We start from the raw sequence: 7824 nt of genomic DNA on the forward strand, positions 1-7824 counted from the left end.
CCCCCTTCCCAAACACCTCCTTCCCAGACACCTCCTTCCCAACACCTTCCCAAACACCTCCTTCCCAGACACCTCCTTCCCAACACCTCCTTCCCAGACACCTCCTTCCCAACACCTCCTTCCCAGACACCTCCTTCTCAGACACCTCCTTCCCAACACCTCCTTCCCAGACACCTCCTTCCCAACACCTCCTTCTCAGACACCTCCTTCCCAGACACCTCCTTCCCAACACCTCCTTCCCAGACACCTCCTTCTCAGACACCTCCTTCTCAGACACCTCCTTCCCCGACATCTCCTTCCCAACACCTCCTTCCCAGACACCTCCTTCCCAACACCTCCTTCCCAGACACCTCCTTCCCAACACCTCCTTCCCAGACATCTCCTTCCCAACACCTCCTTCCCAGACACCTTCTTCCCAACATCTTCCCAAACACCTGCTTCCCAACACCTCCTTCCCAGACACCTCCTTCCCAACACTTCCTTCCCAGACACCTTCTTCCCAACATCTTCCCAAACACCTCCTTCCCAACACCTCCTTCCCAGACACCTCCTTCCCAACACCTCCTTCCCAGACATCTCCTTCCCAACAGCTCCTTCCCAGACACCTTCTTCCCAACACCTTCCCAAACACCCCCTTCCCAAACACCTCCTTCCCAGACACCTCCTTCCCAGACACCTCCTTCCCAACACCTTCCCAAACACCTCCTTCCCAGACACCTCCTTCCCAACAGCTCCTTCCCAGACACCTCCTTCCCAACACCTTCCCAAACACCTCCTTCCCAACACCTCCTTCCCAGACACCTCCTTCCCAAAACCTCCTTCCCAACACCTTCCCAAACACCTCCTTCCCAACACCTCCTTCCCAGACACCTCCTTTCCAAGCAAACACCTCCTTCCCAAACAAACACCTCCTTCCCAAACAAACACCTCCTTCCCAAACACCTGCCTCTCCTCAACCCCACAGGCCAGAGTGCTGAGACAGAGGGGCCTTTTGGATTCAATAAGTATCTTGTTCTCTTAAAGACCCAGCCACTATTTTACAAGTCGCAGCAGTTTTAGGTCATATGCAGCTAAGATCAGCTTGCTCTACAATCAATAATATCTCTACTTAGCACTCCAAGGTTGAAAGTTCTTCACTAATGGATCCATCAACTAATTGATCCTGGAAGGCCAAAGGAATAAAATTCTTTTATATAAATAGGAAAACAAAGGCAGACAGCTAAAGCACTAATCAAATTGGGGATTGTTAGAACAAAAACAGGCTTCAGAGAGAGGATTTTACCATGCTGTTGTTTCACATGGTAGAAATCAAGGCCCAGAGCGATGAAAGGCATACCCTCTTTGTTTCTCCAAGTTTCATAATCATTCAGTTGCAGAACCAAGAATCTAAAACCAGCTCCGGGAAACAAATGTCCTGTTGCCAGCCTCATATTTGGACTTGGATTTGAAAATACCTTCAGCACTTAGAAGAGACATTCAAATACATTTCATTTCCTGTTATCCAGATTGTTCAGAAAGTATTAAAAATTTTTCATTTACATGCTGATATGGTTTGGATCTGTGTTCCTAACAAATCCCATGTTGAGTTGTACTCCCCAGTGTTGGAGGTGGAAGCTGGTGGGAGGCAACTAGATTATGATATCATGGGAGTGGATTTCTTGTGAATGATTTAGCATCATCCCCTTGGTGCTATTCTCATGACAGTAAGTTCTCATGAGATCTGGTTGTTTAAAAGTGTGCAGCACCTCCCCGCTCACTCTTTTCCTTCTGCTCCTGCCATGTAAGATGCCTGCTCCATCTGCCACAAGTGAAAGCTTCCTGAGGCCTCCCCAGAAGCAGATGCTGCCATGTTTCCTGTACAACCTGCAGAACTCTGGGCCAATTAAACCTCTTTTTTATAAATTACTCGGTCTTGGGGATTTCTTTATTTAATGTGAGAATGAACTAATATGTATGCCCTTTTGGATCTACTGTTTCTATAAATTTATCCTACAGAAATACACATATACACAAAGATACATGTAAAAACAAATAGTTTACTGCAGCATTGTTTGTAATAATAAAAATCAGGCCGGGCGCAGTAGCTCACACCTATAATCCCAACACTTCAGGAGGCCAGGACAGGTGGATCACCTGAGGCAGAGAGCTCAAGAACAACCTGACCAACATGCGGAAATCCCATCTCTACTAAAAATACAAAACTAGCTGGGCATTGTGGCGCATGTCTGCAATCCCAGCTACTTGAGAGGCTGAGGCAGGAGAATCACTTGAACCAGGAAGTGGAGGTTGCGGTGAGCCGAGATCATGCCATTGCACTCCAGCCTGGGCAACAAGAGCGAAACCCCGTCTGAAAAAAAAAAAAAAAAAAAAAAAAAATCATTGAGTATTGCTTAATTCTGATTTCATATCATTGAACACTAGAGATGTTAAAATGTTCAGCATGCACAGTTCCGTAAAATTGTTCTTGATGTATTGAGAATGAAAGAATCAAGTTGTATAATCGGATAACATCATCCCACTTTTGTACAAATAGATGTTTGGTGTTTGTGTGTATGTATATGTATATATCAAATTTCTTCAACCCTCGCTAGGGTGAGAGGTCCGTACCTCCCAGGGCTATTGTGAGGTTTCCTCCGTAAGTACATTGCCTGATCAGGAGTAAACACTCCACAGGTGTTCCTTGTGCCACTGTTGCTCTACATGCTTTCTTTTTTTTTTTAATTAAAACTTAGAATCAAATTTTTAGTAAGAATTATCTCTGAGAAATATGATCAGGGCTGGCCATGGGAAGAGAGGCATTTCTGTAATGTTAGAATACTTGTTTTGCAATGAACATATGTCACTTTTATAATACAAAAATACAAGTGTGGGAAAAAATATATATATGTATATATATACTTTGTTTTTTGAGACTGAGTCTCGCTCTGCCATCCAAGTTGGAGTGCAGTGGCGTGATCTCAGCTCACTGCAACCTCTGCCTCCCAGGTTCAGGCGATTCTCCTGCTTCAGCCTCCTAAGAAGCTGGGATTACAGGCACCAGCCACCACACTCGGCTAATTTTTTTGTACTTTTAGTAAAGTACAACTTTTTTTTGTACTTTTAGTAAAGTACAACTTTTTTTTGTACTTTTAGTAGAGATGGGGTTTTGCCATGTTGCCCAGGCTGGTCTTGAACTCCTGACCTCAGGTAATCCACCCGCCTCAGCCCCCCAAAGTACTGGGATTACAGGCATGAGCCACCGTGCCTGGCCACATGTACATATTTTTTAAACCTTCAGAAATAAGAAGCCGAGCCACCACAATGAAAGAAATTTTAAAAACCTCCAGGTAAAACCACCTGGCAACCAACGGTGTGGGTGGATACACTGCATTGAAGCCCAAAGATCCTTCCCTGGGCCTGCTCTGAAGCCACACCACCACACCAATAAATGCGAAACGGAGGCCACTGGACAAACCTTACCCACCAGTCTTTCCATCCCCTCAATGAGGCAAAGAACAGCGGGAGGCCTCAGGAGTTGAATCATTGACATGGCTCAAGGAAATGCCGGGCCCAGAACACAGAACTCCTGGCTCCCAATCCCATGCTCTTCCAGCCCAGGATAGGGAGATCAGTCAGCCTGCCCTCGGCCCTCTCTTAATCCCAAAACTTTCCTCCGACATCAGGGCCAGCTGGGGTCCTTGTTATAAGGATCCTGCTCTGGGGGCTTCTCTCACATGAGGAGTTTGTTCTCAAGGAAAATCTCAGGGCAGATTCCAAGGTTCCCCCAACTGAAAGATTCTGATTCCACAGATCCAGTATGGGACCCTAATAACTGCATTCTAGCAGCCACCTTCCCTGAAGGGGATCTCACTGCAGGTGGAACAGGGAACATACACTGGGGAGCACTGTCCCTGGGGTCCCATGGAGAGGCACGTGAGTCCTCCCGAGAGGCTGCAGAATGTGGAGGATGCACATTATTGAGGGAAGAAGGCCCACAGTTTCCAATAGTTCTGAAAGAGGTTAATGACTGTCACCCTCTCCCCACCTGCAAAAAGGCTTGATTCCTGAAGGGAGAAGCCTGGCTTTCACTCCTTGCTATCTGCTACTTAGGGAAGGGTACAACCAGTGCCTGGAGGAGCTGGGCACCGCCCCATGCTGTTGTGCAGTTGAGGTGGAGAAAGGAGCCCACAGCTTTGGCTTCAGCAAAGCCACTTCTGCCTGCCGCTCCTCAGGGCCTGGGTTCACTCCTCTATGCCTCCCCTTTCCCAGGGCTGGGCACTACGCTTCCCCAGGGGTCCACTGAGGCTCTTTCTCCTGTTAACGGGAGTGGCTCCAAGGGAAGCTCATGACCAAACTGGCCCCAAAGCCCAGTCATCAAGCCATTGTCTCAGACCTCAGCTTTCAGGGCCCTTTCTGCTGCACAGCTAAGAAAAGAAAGGTACAGGACAGGCTGCTGGGAGATGCAGACAGTTCCCAGGCCGGGGCTAGAAAAACACTTGTGCCTCGTATGTGTATAATTCTGCCAGAGCTAGGAGGGTGGGACAGACCCTCCTGACACACTGCCCACCACAGCCACGCCCACACCCACCCTCAGTACCTTCTGCCACCTGTGATCTTTCCCCTTCCAGAGCTGCCCTTGATATTTGTCGCAACCTGGTTCTAGGTGGGTGAATGTGGGGCCGGGGACTGCAAAGTGATTGGCCCAGCTTTCCTGCCAAGAGGGCCTTGTCTGGTAGATTTCTGGAGGAAAGGAGGTCATGAGAATGGACTGGAGCAATTCTTGACCATCACATACTCGGCTCAAATCTGGTGCAGCCCTTCAGTCTTGCTGGAGAAGAAAGCAGAGCCCAGACGTGTGGAGATACTGGCCTGGGCTTCTCTGGCTCCATGCCATGCCTCCACCTCGCAGGCCAACACCTTCCCTGCACTCACACTTCTCAGCAGGGCATCTGGAGGTACCACCTCTCTGGCCTGCTCTCCCTTCCAAATGGTTGCCTTATGCATCCAGAACCGGCCACAGAGGGAGTCTATATATGTCCACTTTGTTCTCTTGGCTGAGGATGCAAACCCTTCAGAGTGAAATCTTAAAAGCTGCTGGTAAGATATGGAATGAATGCACAGGGCCAAATACATGCATCCTTACTTGAAGCTGTCAACATGTGAGTGTAGATTCCAGGAAGGTATTCTTCTCTACCTAGAGAATGAGCCACTGTACATTCAATATATGTACCTAAGTGTATGTGTGTGTATATATCAACAGGGAGTGGAGAGGACAGGAGGAGAATCACAATAATTCTTTGATACGCTAAGATGATGGTGCACCATGATCCCCCCACCTCCATCCCATTTCTCTCCAGAGCTTGTGCCAAGTGACTTTCCCTTGAGATAAGAGGAATTTAAAGTATCATAAACAGGCCCAGAGGGAGAGGGTGTTCAGATTCAGCTGGATTAACTCAGTTCTTCAGTGAAGTTGAACTTGGTGGATATGCAAAATATGTGTTTTACAGAAAAAGCTCCTTAAAATGCCTGCGTTAATGAAACCTTTGTCTAACGATCAAGAATCTGGTAGGACTTAGGAGCCGTTCTCCATATCAACTCTGGTTAGATAGTTCTAGAAAATGAAGGGAGGTTTAAGGGGCACCCTTGCAGTCACAGCACTGGGTTCTGGAGCTGTGCTGCCTCATATGACAGCCACTAACTTCATGTGGCCATTTAACTGTAACTAATGCAAATTACATAAAATTTAAAATTCAGTTTCTCAATTGCACTAACCACATTTGAAGTATTCAATAACCCTATGTGGCAATCTGGTACTATGTTAGATGGCAGAGATGTGAAATATTTTCATCATCACAGAAACTTCCAGAGGCCAGCACTGATCCAGAGTATTAAGCCCCCCAAGAGGAGAATAATTCACATCTTTCTTATTCAACACCATATTCCTAGCATATAAATACAGGGCATGGTGCATAACAAGTACTCAATAAGTATATGTTAAAAGAAGGAATGTTGTGTTAAATACTAATTCACAAACCTTGTTCATAAATCGGTATTTATTAACTGCATCTGACCCCAGCACTCCCTGCCCCCGCTCCCCACAAAAAATGTTATCAGAGTCTTTCCAGTATGAGGCTAATAACTTTATTTTTATTTATTTATTTATTTTGGTCTGGGGTCAGATGCAATTAATTGAAAACCAAGTTATGGGCCTTTTTTTTTTTTTTTTTTTTTTTTTTTTTTTTTTTGAGATAGCGTCTTGTTCCTCTCACCCAGACTGGAGTACAGTGGCAGGATCTTGGCTCACTGCAGCCTTGACTTCCCAGGCTTGAGCGATCCTCCCACCTCAACCTCCTGAGTAGCTGGAACTATAGGCACACACCACTGCACCTGGCCAATTTTATGTGGGTGTTTTTTGTAGAGATGAGGTCTCACTACATGGCAGGCTGGTGTCGATCTCCTGGGCTCAAGTGATTCGCCTGCCTCAGCCTCCCAAAGTGTTGGGATTACAGGCATGAACCACCATGCCGGGACTTTTTAATGTAAGCTTTTTTTTCAACAATTAAGAGATTTCTAAGGTTCCTATGCAGTAGTTAATAGGCTTGGTGCTGTTATGGGGACACAAAAGAAATAGAAGATCTAAAACTCTCTTAAAAAGAGCTTACTACATGGTAAGGAAGAGAGAAATTGAGCATACCATGATCTTTTGTTTACCTGATATCATTTGAGATGGCACTATTCTGTAAGTTTAATTTTTAGCTTATATGAATCATAATCTTTCTAAAATTTCTTAACACTTTCCTGCATTCTTAAACTCCTCCCACTCAGGGACATGGTTATGGGCATTCTAAGTATCTACCACACTCTAAATATTTCCTCCGGAGTACTGAGCTGCAGGGGACTATTTTCCCCTATGCCAATTGATCCTAGACTGCTTTGTTTATGCTGTGGGCTGCAAAAGCAGAGGATGCAGCTTGTTCTAACCATACACACCAGGAGTCGATAGGCTTTGAGTATGGGTCCAAGAGGTTTTATGAGTAAAGATGTTGGTTCTTAATCCAGGGGTTCTGTGACACTGATTTGGAGTTCTCAGTTGCCTTGGTGCTAGTGGCGGTGGTGGCGGTGGAGGTATTGCCATTTGCTTGCCTCTTGGCTCTCAAGTATGTTCTGGATAGGTGAGACCACCAGAAAAATAATTAGAGGCAGAGTAAAATTACTCTCCAAGAAAAATCAGAGGACAATGAACTATCAAACTGCATGGTGACAGCAGAGTTCAGAAAGGAAGGAGATCGTGATGGAACAAAGTCAACCATGACTAACGTGCGGTGAGTGCCTTCTATCTGCCAGGCAATATTCAAACACTCTACTGACTCTAAAACAGCCCTGTGTGCTGGGTGCAGTGGGTCATGCCTGTAATCCCAGCACTTTGGGAAGCCAAGGCGGGTGGATCACTTGAGGTCAGGAGTTCAAGACCAGCCTGGCCAATATGGAGAAACCTCGTCTCTACAAAAATACAAAAATTAGCTGGGCGTCATGGTGGGCGTCTGTAATGCCAGCTGCTCAGGAGGCTGAGGAAGGAGAATTGTTTGAACTTGAACTCAGGAGGCAGAGGTTGCAGTGAGCCTAGATAGCACCATTACGCTCTAGCCTGGGCAACAGAGCGAGACCCTGTCTCGAAAAAAACAAAAACGAAAACAACATAAAAACAAAAAACAGCCCTGCAAGACCAGGACTCTCACTGTCCCTGGGTTTCAGATGGGGAGACAAAGGACAGAGAAGATACATTGCTTGTTCAAGGCTATGGCTAGTACCAGACAGAGCCAGAATTCAGACCAGAAAGACTGGCTT

This window comes from Rhinopithecus roxellana, chromosome 11 (genome assembly GCF_007565055.1).
Source record: "Rhinopithecus roxellana isolate Shanxi Qingling chromosome 11, ASM756505v1, whole genome shotgun sequence".
Lineage (NCBI taxonomy): Eukaryota > Metazoa > Chordata > Mammalia > Primates > Cercopithecidae > Rhinopithecus > Rhinopithecus roxellana.